Raw genomic sequence first — 14,011 nt, forward strand, 5'->3', positions numbered from 1 at the left:
GTTTTTTGTTTTCGCAATTTTGAACTTTTTCCTCGTTGATATATTATTGTGTTTATTGTAATAATAATGGGATGGGGTTGAGGGGTTTGTAAATGAGATAAATATGGAAAAGTAATTAGAAATATTGGTTTTAAATTATTATAATAAGTATTGTTGTGGTTGATTCATGATAAGTTGTAGGGTAGTTGGTTTGTATGGGGTTTAGTTGTTACGAGGTCTTAAGTTCAAATGTCATGGGGAGGGGTTGAGAATGGAATTCATTTTGGGGGCATCAAAACTATTCTAAGGGGCATCTTCCACTGAGCTTTACACAATCCTCGATGTTGAGGATGAAAATAATATGAATATGCCAAGCTCACTCTACAGCCTAGTATGGTTACGGCCATGTTTGTCCATCATTCCAAGGGGCATCTTCCACTGAGCTTTACACAATCCTCAATGTTGAGGATGAAAATAATATGAATATGCCAAGCTCACTCTACAGCCTAGTATGGTTACAGCGATGTTTGTCCATCATCAAAGTTGAAATTTTGCTAGTGTCGGCCAAAATAAATTTAAAAAAAAAAAAAATACAAAACATTTAAATAATGTTTGCTCAGAAAAAATAATTGCCAATGAAGAAATTGGATCCCTCTCCGCTCATATTATATCTATATTTAAGATGGGTCTATGCTAGTGGATAACACAAAAATCACAAAGTGAAGAAGAGTTTAATTTCAAGTCAAAGCAAAACTTTGGGACTAGCGCAATTCATCTAACTTCTATTGAAATGCGGTATTTATACGTGTAATGTGATCTATATCTATATATATATATATATATATATATATATATATATATATATATATATATATATATATATATATATATATATATAGTGTAATTGCTATTATGTTGTTAAATGGTTGTTTAATTAATGTTGGTTATTCGATGGCAAGATGGTTTTGTAACTCTTAATGATGTAATTGTTCATGTTCTTGGTTGTAGTGTGCCATGTTGTTGACATACAAATATTGTAATGGAGCCAAAAAAAAATGACAGTAAAGCATAGTTGGAAGTTATAAGTTTATCCTCCTCGAAAAGCAAAATTGTGGAGTTAAAGAACCACTTCTAAGAAATCAATTTCCATCACATCCATAGGGAGCTAAATACAACTGTAGATTCTCTCTAAAAAATAATTATTTGTCTGGAGACAGGTTACATATATTATGATGAATTAGTTGGCAACCCAGTTCAAAGTTCTCAATCGATGCCCATATACTAATATGGATCAGCTTTAAGTCAAATTTTCAATTAGTTATCAACTAGCTTACTATAAATTTCAAGTGAGTCTACATTCAGCTTTCAATTAGCCTCAAATACAATGTCTTTCTTTTTCTCTTGACAGGGGCCTCTTCATGGTTGTATAATACACTTTCAGGAATTTTTTGTTACAGGCTAATGTCATTTCTAGTCACTGTCTTCGTTTTTCTCATAGTAGGGCCCTCTTCGTGGTTGTATAATACACTTTCTACAATTTTTGGTTGCATGCTATTGTCATTTCTAGTCAGTCTTATAATTTGCAGAAGAAAAACAAATTGTAAAACCCTGGTTTTACAACAACTTCTTTTTCTCTTCTTCTGGGTCGTGATGCCTTGTCTTCTGGAAACCCATTGTAATGACAGAAGTTACAATCTTTTTGTCAATGTTTGTGCTTTTTTTCTTCCTCGTGAATAACAAAAGGGTCCTTTTTTCTATAGTAATAAGAAGAAGAATAAGAAGAAAGATATTGTAATGGTTATGTCATGGTTGGCATTCCTAAATATAAGCAGATATAGGATAAGCATGCATGCGTATTAGAACTTGGTGCGCATGGATGGAATTCAATGTGCCAAATGATGTAGATGTTTCACAAGCATGGGGTGTGACATTTCAACCCTAGTTATCAATAGTGATGAGAGGCCACCAAGGACAATACCCCTTGGACCCTATGATAAGTGTTGCACATTTTGGTGTTAGGAGTGGAAGGGTAAGCTTGGTTCGAGGAGGTTGGTTATGGGATGTTTTTTGGTGCACATGAGGTTGTGCATCAACTACCATGGCTACACTTAAATTAGTGGGTCATTACAAAAATAAAGTGGGAGAGTTAAGTTTTGTGAACAAAAGTAGCCTATGGGTGATATTTGCATTGATCACTTGTGTTAGGAACCTTTTTAGGCAAGTTAACTAATACTTGGAAGGTGTGAACCATGTAATTGAAATAATTCAATAGTGTCCTCCTTCCTTCAAATGAAGCAACAAAGCCAAGAACGTGACTATCAAATAAATATTAGCCCCTATTGAGCCCTTGTTGCACATTTACAAATTGCTCAGACATTGATGTCATGGTGTTTCACACTAAGTATATCTAAGATTACATGTGATAGTATATGCCTCATTTTAGTACTAACAACTTCATTAGTTTTGTTCTTATATATTACATACTTTTTTTATTTGTGGTTGTTATGTATGTGATGTTTATAATAATTACAAAACTAACTATGTGAAAGCATCCCTAACATAAATTTTCATTTGGCACTAATAATATTTTCCTTACAACCCCCTTCCTTCATTGGCGGTGGGAAGGAAGCTGATCCTTCCTTCCCCCCACACCCCCCTTCCTTCCTTTGGAAAGAGAGGTAAGAGCAAGAGTTGGAAAGATGTCAGAAAGAATGCCTACCTTTGGTAGTTGTGTTGTCGTATCGAGAGAAAGAAAGTCAGTTACCTGTCGTCCTCCCTTCCGTAGATGAATGCCTACCTTTGGTAGTTACCTTCGGTAGGAGAGAAAGAAAGTCGGTTACATACGCTTCGCTTCGGTTGCCGTATCGAGAGAAAGAAAGTCGGTTACCTACGCTTTGCTTCGGTTCGGTAGGAGAGAAAGTCGGTATGCGTACTTTGGGTGTTGTTGGTTGTTCTTTTTTTTCGAACAACTGTTACTTGTTTGAAGAAAGAAGTCTAAGTTAAGGGGCGGCACCGCAGGAGAACGGAACGCTCTCCGGAGGAGCCATCAAAGGTACGAGTTCAAGAAAAAAGATAAGCGGTAAGCGATCATAGGGCGAGGATAGGGGAAGGCACGCTTGAGGGCCGTCCGGGCGAGGGTGGGGTACGGGTAGGGAGAGGGGGGAAAGGACAGGGGAATAAGAGAAAGGAGAAAAGAAAAAAGAATAAGAGAGAGGAAATAAGGGAAAGGAGAAAGCAATCGACATTAAATTCAACAACTAAAAAGAGGCTCTTTGAGCCATGGCTAGCTCTCAGAGAATTTCATTCTCTTCGAGCTCTATACATATTATACGCGTCTAGACATATGATACTTGCATCTCTACGTTTCACTTCTTTACTCTCTTCTCTACCGAGATAAAGATCTAGATCTAGTATAACTTAGCCATTCCAGTAGCCAATAGTCTTTAGTCCTATTTAGTACCCTTCTAATATTCCCCTTGGCATAGTAGGTAGATATTGATTCCTTGTCCATGCATGAAGTTCCATAGCAAGAGATTTGACCCACTTCACCATTGACCTTAGCATATGGAAGGATATGGTTTCCATTAGCAGTGTCTCGCTTTTATGGATCTTTTTATCCATTTGCGTAGGCTTATCTCATAAAAGCTCACCTTTCTCTCCCATGAGGATTTTCCTCATAGAAGATTGCCTTTCTCTCCCACACAACTTTTATGTTTTTCTCAATGGATATTTATCTCCAATCCATCCAACTTATCTAGAATTAAATCAAGAAGCTTTACCATGAAAGGATTATCCTTTCCCATTCACCAATGTGATTTGGCAAGAATCTCATCTCTTGGTGTCTCGCTTTTCCAAGTGATTAATTTATTAATAATGTATTTACTTTTTATATTACACATCATACCTAACTTTTCTCAGCTTAGGTTTGCAAAGTTTGACACACAAGGGAGGGGTGTTACATTTTGGATCCCTCTCTTTCCTTAAGATCCCTCCAACTGCAGCTAGAGTTCTTAGATGACTGTAAGGAGGAAGCCCCTATTGGAAAGGGACAGACAGTTTGAAGGTGTCTATCTTGTTGGTAATTCCTATATCGAAAAGTTGTATTTTCATAGTCCAGGGGTTGGGAATACACAATTCCCATCCACTTGAGCTCAATTTTATCTCGCAAAACTTCATTGGGATCTACCTAAACACATATGCAAACATAGGTGAAAATGCCTTTCAAAAGTCTTTCCCTGTCTACTTTGACGAATCTTCCAATAAAATTGCCCACTTTTTCTAAGAGATCTAGATGGGTAAAGTGAATGGGAAAACTGGGAATCTTACCCATACTAGAGTAGTCATCGGCAACATAGTGAGAGGATTGAAGTTGGGAAACCATGGCTTCACTAGAAGACCAACTCATCCCCAAAACCATGGACCTTGGTCAAGGATTTTTTTCTTATCCTCAAGACATTTGAAGATCACCACAAAAAAACATGGGTTACATCCACCCAAACCGGCGTTCATCCAATCCTATCATAATCGAACAGAAAAGCGCTACTTTTTCAATAGAAAATGGGGAATAAAAGTATCACCCAAGGATAATGACCATCGCATCAAGCGCTCAATCATAAGGGAGGAGCAATAATTTGACAATCACACGTCCTTGATTTCTGTTGATTTAACTCTGAACACTCACGTAATATTCTCTTGCTTGGCGAATTAAACACCACTGCATGTAATGGACGAGGATTGAGCCGAACCCTGGATGAAGCCCACTTCATTCTCATCTAAACACAAAACTATATATATGTCAAAGTTATTACAATAGATTCTGATTGTCAACACCTCGAGGTTCTCTTTATATGTGGCTACCTTTTATGGTTACTATTGAATGTGTGATTGGCAATAGTAATGGCAACTTAGGGCTGCCAAATTTCCTTCGATTCCCTCACTACATCCTAACGCAAATAGTTGTTCAATGCCTTGGTTGTCTTTCAAAACTGGTAGGCAGCGTCTTCTTTGATATTTCTCGATGGTTTTAATTCCACTACAATCACAACTTTCATTTACATAAACTTCGTGTTTTCGCACGAGCGATGATTGTTCCAAGGTGAAATGTCACTTGGATGGTTTCAATGTTGTTGACCCATCATAACTAACTAATGGATATGCCCATTACAATTTTATACCACCCCATTATCAATATCAATTATGCATGGGAACCAATTAAAGCAACTTTTCACATTAATTTTATATGAGCATGAGAACATGTGTTAACAAGCAGCCCATAAAGCCTCATTTTGAATGCCATAGTCACTTAGAAGGAATTCCTCTTGTAGTAGCGTCCTCCCTTCTAAACTTTGCTAGTGCTAACATTAGAACCACCATTACAACAAGATATCTTTCTAGTGTTGACAACACCATTATAGTAAGATACCTCAAGAGAGACAGAAAATTTAAAAAGTATGATAGTAATACGTATCCAGAAGATGGTATTGAAACTAGTAATTGTTCACGAATCCATAAGATTGTAAGGTCATTCTCATTATCATAGTCATTGTCATCATCATCACCATCATCCTTGTCATTGTTATTGCCATCATTACATTATCATCATAATCACCATTCATGCCATCATCATCATCATTATGGACATTGTTTGCAATTGTTCATAATTGTAGATGTTGTAAGAAATATCATCAACCCAAAAAATGTGATCAGTGCTAGAAAAGGGTTGTTTAGGACACATTGATATACGTAAGAGAAATAACAACTCTATTTTTGACAGATGATCGATGATGATCATCATCACCACCATTATCATCGTCATTGTCATTTTTATCATCCCCATCATCATCATTAATGTAATTTCTATCGACATTGTTGTAATCATGCATCATCATCATTCATGCCATTATTGTTTTTGATGATGACCTAGATGATCATGACACCAAAGATAATGCTTATGATTATGACAATGACAACATCTAAAATTGGGAAGATTCGCCAACGTCATTAGCATCGTCATCATCATAATCATTGCCATCATCATCATTGTCATTGTAACCACTATCGTCTTTATCATCATAATCACAATTCATGTCATCGCCATCATCTTCATTTTCATCATTGTCAATATTATTGACATTGTCATCAATTGTTCATAATTGTCAATGCCATAAGGAATATCATCAATGCAGAAAATATGATGAGTGTTGGAAAAGGGATGCAAAAGCGAACATAGAAATGGGGGCAAAAATAGAAATAAAATTGGATGAAAAGTGGATACAACATAAGTAGATGCACAACAACATGAAAAACCTGACACAAAAGTGGATGCAAAAGTAGATGGAGTTGTCAATGCAAACTTGGATGCAAACATGAAGGCAAAAGTGGAAGCAAACATGGGTCCAATGGTAGGTGTAAAACTTGGCACAAATTGTGGTGAAACAAATGTGGATGCAACAACGGAAACAAAAGTATATGCAAAAATGGATGAAACAAAAGTGGATGCAATAGGGGATGCAAACGTGGAAGCAAATGTGGTTGCAATGGTAGGCGCAAGATATGGTGCAACAAAAGTGGATGTAACAATAGACAAAAAATATGCAAAATAAGATGCAAAAATGGATGTAAAAGTGGAAGCAAACATTGATGCAACAGGCAAAACAAAATTGGATGCAAAAAATGGATATAATGTAAGTAGATGCAAAAGTAGATACAAAACGAGATGCAAAACCCAATGCATAAACCTAACATAAAAGTGGATGCAAAAATAGATGCAATATTTGATGCAAAAGAGGATGTGAACATGGATGCAAAATTGGAAGCAAACGTGGATACAACAGTGAGTGCAAAACATGGTGCAAATTGTGGCATAACAAAAGTGGATGTAATGATAGATGCAAAAAAAGAATCAAAGTATGATGCAAATGAAGATGTAAAAAGGGATGCAAAAAGTGAAATTTAAAATGGGTGCAACAGTGGATGCAAAATTGTGTGCAAAAGTGGATGCAATAGAAGTCGATGCAAAAGTAGATGCAAAACGAGACACAAAACCCGATGCAAATCCGGTCCAAAATTGGATACAAAAAGGGATGCAAAAATAGATGTAGTAGTTGATGAAAACCTAGACGCAAATGAGGATGCAAACGTGGATGCAAAATTATAATCAAAAGTGGGTGCAAAAGGAGGTGCCAAACTAGGCGCTAATTGTGGCACAAAAATATTAGATGCAATAGTGGGTACAATAATAGATGCAAAAGAGGATGTAAATATGGATGCCAAACAAGAGGGCAAAGTGGATGAAACAAAAGTAGATGCAAAATTTTATGCAAAACTAGACACAAAACACGATGTAAAACTTGGCGCAAAAGGGATGCACAAATGGATGAAAAAATGGATGCAAAAAATGATTTAAAAAAGGATGCAAAAAAGGATGTGAAATTCGATGCAAAAGTTGATGCAAGTGTAGGTGCAAAAAGTGGATGCAAATGAGGATGCAAAAGTATGTCAAACAAAATTAGGTGCCAAACTTGATGCAAAACCTGGAACAAAACCTGGTGTAAAGGATGACACAAAACTTGGCATAAAATTTGGTGCAAAACGTGGTGCAAAACCTATTGCAATACCTGGTGCTAAACTTGGTGTAAGATTTGGTGCAAAACTTGATGCAAATTTTGTGTCAAGTTTTGCACCATATTTGATAAATGGATGCAAATAGCACCAAAAATGGGCTCTAGATGCAAAAAAAGAAGTAAAAAGGGACGCTAATCGCTGGTTTTGTTGTAGTGACAGGGAAGGAGTAAGCAACAGAGGCCCAAGAACCTGACCCCCAGCCTAGTCTTGGCTCTTACTACAATCTTCTTGAGGGGGGAGAATTATTCCACAAAAATTTGCAATTCCACTATTCTTTGAGTTGGAGAAAGAAAGAATAAGGACCCATAGGTGGATGCAAATAGCCAAATCCAAAGGAGTTGAGGATATTGGCCACATGGAGGAAAAAATTAGAGAAAGGGGCAGAGAGTTAAGTGCTGCCAGACACAGAGAAGCAATCACAAAGAGTCACTTGGAAACTGAAAATGAATTACTAAGAAGACAACCACAAGAGAAAGAGACCCAACTGGCATGCATGGCCAGTTGGTCCATGGAGGCATCACAATGTAAGACACTAGCAAAATCCTATGGCCTATATCTCAAGGACCAATGGATGCAATTTCAGATCAAGACTTTGGCACAAAGAGGCGCAATGCCTTTCCAAGATTATAGGAAGTTTATGGACCTGTGTGACCAAAGCACATTAGAAGATAAAGCAAAGATGGCAGAATTCTATTTGCATAACATGGCCCTCACAGAGATGAATGTGTGGGACACCAATGCTAGGCTAGGGGACCTGCAAATAATGGCCATGGCCTCATGGATGAACCATGAAGAGTTAAGGGAAACAGAAATAAGAAATTTGATGATAAAGGAGAAGAATGAGCCCCTAGTGACTATAGTTGAGCCATCATAATCAGCACACATAACCTGCTTGCACATAATCCTCAGATTGGCCCTAGATATATCAGTGATCAAGCTCAAGCCATTGCACATTTTAAGGATATGGAAAGGTTACTTGGGGATGACTGTGTGCATGCTTGCATGAGGAGATGGAACACCTTACCACACAGTCTAAAGATCAGGGAGTATCACTCCCCAATGAGGATGAAAGAGGCATTAAGGAGAGTGCCAATATACCAGCGCTCCATGCAGAGGTTGCAGGTCAATTTGATTGGCCTCAAATTGAGTCCCCCACTGCTGCTAGGAATGCTAGAAGGCAGAAAAGAAGAAGAAGAGAAACAATAGTGGGAAGAGGTAGAAAAAAATCTATGATTCTATGACAAAGAGGAAGAGACCACATCAGAAGCATGGGATACTAGGGAGGCCACCAGGGCCATCAAATATGAGGAGATGGACTAAGTTTCTCAGAGGATGAGCAACACTTTCAGTAGGGGGGTGATGATGAGCCTCATAAATGGGTAATTATATGGGCTCATTTTACCTCCTAACCTAGTTCTCTTAGCTTATTGCATGATTTTCTGATTATAATTATGCTTATAGAGTGAGTTGAGTTAGTTATGATGCCATGAGGTCTAATATGTGTTTAATGCGGATTATTGATGATTGTTGTGGTCAAAGTCAAGGATCTAGTGGACAAATGGCAGAAATAACTTGAAGTGGACAAAGGAGAGGAATTATAGGAGGGAATCCCCCTCATTTATTACTCATCACTTCAAACTCCCCTTCATTCAGCTTGGAGTACAAGCAACCAAGTCATGCATTAGCAGGAAACTGAGCAAAGTGGAGGATAACTGATGTTTATCTCGAGTTTTGGGAGCCAAGCCTCCCTGATTTTGAGGAAGTTGTTGGGAGCTTCATTTGTATAAGTAGAGAAGCTTAGGGCCTCACTAGGGAGTGTGTCAAATTTTTGTTGAATTTTTGCTGCATTTTTGCCTATGTAAACTCTGCTCAACTTCTAGCTTATTATCTTAATAGTTCATGTAATCTTGTTATTGTTTTGAGAATAAAGATGGAATCCTTTTTGAGTTAGCACTGAGTCACCTCAGAGGGCTAAAGCTCTTAGGTTAGGGCTTAATCCAAGCAACCAAGCTCCTCTTTACTTGTGTTTGTATGTTTCATTTTAGTTTGTAGATTAGGTTGTTGTTATATGCATTCCTTTTATGGTTAAGAATAGGTTTCTTTTGATGATTCAGTAGTTTGTTTCCATTTGTGTTTTCTATAGCAGGTTAAGTAGTGATAAAGAAAAGATTCAAAAGGCTAGCAGCAGTGCCTTGGCCTCTCTTCCTCCCTTTGGGACAATGATTTGAGGCATAGACCCTCTTACTGCCCCAAAAACACAGCTTTGCCTCCTTCATAGGACTTCTAGTGTTTGCAGCTTTATAGTTGGTTCATAGTCTAGTTTGCTTTGCTTCAGAACTTCTTCATCATGCTCATTTCCTTATTTGCAATAGTCTTCTTTCATGCAATGGTTATCAGCATTACCTTTCATAGATCATAGCTTATTTTGATGCAAAAACTATGTTTTTTAGATGCACTTATTTCCTTGCTTACTTAATCTCATTGGTTAACTGTCAGTTGTTTATGCAATAGATCTTTTCTAGCAGCAGTCCAGCCTATCAGCCATTCCACCCTCCATCTGATCCATGCCCTACAGGTTGCCCAAGTCTCCCCTCAATTCTACCTTAGTTTCCTGCATTTTCCATAGACTTTCCTCTCTCTCCTTGAGAAAATCCAATCATCTTTCTCTCTCCTATTGGTTCTTGGTAGACCCTAGGTGCCCTAACACTTCATCCCAACCTTCATCTACCTTCTCCACCTACTCTCCCACCTTCAAAACAGTGAAAACTACTCTCAACTTCTTCCTGTAGGCCTCCTATAGAACATTGTTTTTCCTCCTGTAGAGTTTCCTGTAGGCTTTATTTTGAAGGCCGAGGTTGGGAAAAGCCTATAGAAGGCCACCTGAGACCTCTTAGGACCCATCTACACCATCCTACATCCTCTCAAGTCCTGAAACCGCCCTCCATCACCACCTATTTGCTGCCACATTCACAAACAAATAAGTTACATGCATGATAAATTCACATAGAAATACAAAAATATGTTTTTTGATCATTTACTTTCAGAAATAGCTCAGGTAGATGTTTTTTACTTCCTTGAGTAGATGATAGCATTCTTTTCATGGTTTTCATAGTGTTTTTTGAAAAATTAGGATTAATGGTTAACTAGGATTTCCTTGGTTTGCTTTACATTTCAGTCTTCCTTTCTGCAAGTAGAATAGCATCAATAGAGTAATCTCTTTTTCCTTCCATCACATATAAACATTCTTCTAGAATCCATAGAAGTTGGCTTGAGCTCCTAGTGATCTTGCGTCGGCTAACCAAGTGACAACCTGTAGTAAGAACTAGTATTTGTGTATACAACACCGTCGCTTCCAAGTTTGTTACGAACTACCGGGTTGATAAGAGTAAAGTAGGCAGCCCAGGAGTTGCAATATTATTGTTGCAATACTAGTGCTCACCAATAGGCACAACAAGTCATCCAACTCAAGTGTCTGAAGATGTCACTAGAGTTGGGTCCTTTGCGCTCATACCAAGAGGCAATGAGAGCTTAAACTCACATTCAATGTGTTTCTCCATGTGAGCTAAGAAACTTCCAATCAATCCAAACTTGCCTGCGATTTCCACTAGTTCATTTGAATGTCGTTCAAAATGAAAATGATTTCATTCATGTCCTCATGTTTGTCTTTAAGACTTGTCCTAATAGGATCTTTAACTACCATTGGAGAGTAATAGAATGCATGTATTGATTTTTTCTTTCCTTGGTGTCACCAGGGTCAGGAATCCAATGAGAAACCTCCTCTAGTAGTTCTAAGTTTGAATAGGTATGTTTGTCTTGGGTAACATGATTCTCTAGTCATTGGGTCTCCTCCTGAGTGCTATGAGAGGTCACAAAGTGATAAGTAGATGTCACCTCCTAAACCCGCAACTCAACATGTAACCAGATTCACTAGCCTTGTCCCCTAGCCCCACGATGACTATGCATATGTTGATTTAGTATAATAACCATATCAAACAATAAAACATTGTTGTACTAAGAAAACGAATCCACCAGTTCCAAAGACTCCAAATAGGTAGTGACCCATTAGAAGTAAGTCACATTACATGAGAACTAGGAAATTCTACTTCCCCTGAGACATCCATGGATCATATATCAACTATCCCCCACAAGATACAACCAGGTTGACCAAACAGAGGAAAGGTAGGACAATAATAATACAATCTAAACATAAATTACCCACCAAGAAGGCCACTAAGAGATATCATACAATAACTACTTTGTTGAGGAGCAACCAGACCAGGGGAAGAGGCCAACTTTGAAGAAAACATGACCCTCAATCTCAAAGAATACATAACAACCACATTCCCCTACAATATTTTTTAAGAAAACCCACACCACTCCAGTAACAACCATAAGCTGAGAAAATTAGTGCACTAAGCTAGGGGATAGATATTACCTATGTATAATAGTGTAAAAGAGCCAAGGTCGGGAATTCAGAGGGCTAGAGACTGAGTTCTTCCCTACGCTTATCTGCCAGCTATCCAAAGAATCATCACAATTGCCAAATTATTCCTTCAGCCCAATGATTATGCCATCACCATCATCTCTAGTCATTATCCACCACCTACATCTGCCCAAAGAAACAAGGAATTTATGTTGTTGTGATTCACAAACACAATATAGGCTTCAACATGGCAATTCAATTTTGGAAACTCCCACCTCACCTCCCATTTCATTACCTGACCAACACAACGACTTAATGTAGCCAAACTCCAAAGGGGGAAGGAAAATTCCACCAGTAGCAGGGGACTTAGACACTCAAGGCACAAAATCCTGCCTTGTTGCAAAGGATTTATAGAAGAACACTCCAAAAACACATTTAGCCACGAGTTCAAGGAAATTAACCTTCCAATGCTTCGTGCATGGGAGCATGCCGCACCACCCCCTCTTAATTACATTGAGAATTAATGGAGTGACAGACACCCCAATCTTGTTTGCCAAATGGGCATGCACCCCATTGGAGAATATTCTGTGAAAATATTAAAATTATTCTTTATTTATTATTATTTTTGGAAAGATGTTGTTATATATTCTCATATTTTCTATTATTATATTCTATTTATTGATTCTCTATATTATTATATTTTATTATATTCAATATATACGTATATATTCAAAATCCCGTCACTTTGTTCAATCCTATTATGCTATGTAAATAAACTAAAGGGTCTTGCAATTAGTTTATTTTTAAAAGATGAAACAATAAGAAATTACTATGGTTTGAAAAGAAGAGTGAATTGGAATATTAAAAAACAAAGTTGTCTTTAGTGTGACTTTTTGGATTTTCTGATGTTGGAATCTGACATAAACATTTGATATGAAATCTTGATTTGTGTTATTTAAACTAGTTCTTTGACTATATATATGGATTTAGCACCCTGAAAAACCCCTAGGGCACTTCGATTGTGTAGGGGTTACCCATCAAGCTTGTGATTTCAATAAATTCTTGCTGGATTTTAGAGAAATTAGACCAGAAAAAACCACTGGAGAAGCTTCCAAAATGTCGCACTAAAAACAACTCGTTAAAAAACGGCCTCACCTCTGCATATACAAACAAGATTGAACACCAAAACCCTAATTTTATGGATAACGAAGGTTTTGAGTGCCAACCTAAACATCTTCATGACAAGGTATGCATTTCAAGTCTAGGACTTTCAATTTGGTAATATCTTGGAAGTTTATGAACTGTTTAGCTATTATTATTATTATTATTATTAGTATTTTTTTTTTCCCGTAGAAAAAAGTCGTAATTTATATTCGTGTATGAAATAAATTACATATTGTAGATGCTTAGAGCATATGCAGATAGTTGTCCATGTGTGGACAAAATACAATGATAGAGAGAAAACAAATAAATGAAATACAACAATCCTATACTTTTATGTCCTTCTTCTTTTCCACCCTACTCCAGCCTTGAGATTCAGGAGGGGGAACGATGATGGCCTGCGGGTTCTCTTGTGTGTTCACTGGAGGTTCTTTGTCGGATTCTAATCCTTCAGATCCATGAGTTCTTTTGATGCCACTCACTTCCAGCTGTGGAGTTTGCTGCTGCTGAAAATGGTCCTCCATTTGTGGGTCTGGTGCTATTTCGTCCTGTGTGCCTTTCTGTTCCATATTTATATCAGATTCCTCTTGGTTTACTGTATGCTCTGGATGAATGTCCTCTTCTTCCAGAAGTTCTGTATGCTGCCACCCGTTGGGATTTTTTTGTTGTTTCTTGTTTCCTTTTGGATCCTTTCTGACCTATGGGCAGGAGTTTTGGAGGTGTCCTGTTTGCCGGCATCTGTGACATCTGAATGCAGTGTTTTCATAGTCTAGGGGTTGAGTCCGCTGAGTGTTGTTATAGTTCAATGTAATATGATCAGGCATC

Source organism: Pinus tabuliformis, chromosome 6, assembly GCF_031772625.1.
Source record: "Pinus tabuliformis cultivar Carrire ecotype Pingquan chromosome 6, CPIR1, whole genome shotgun sequence".
In the NCBI taxonomy this organism is placed as follows: domain Eukaryota; kingdom Viridiplantae; phylum Streptophyta; class Pinopsida; order Pinales; family Pinaceae; genus Pinus; species Pinus tabuliformis.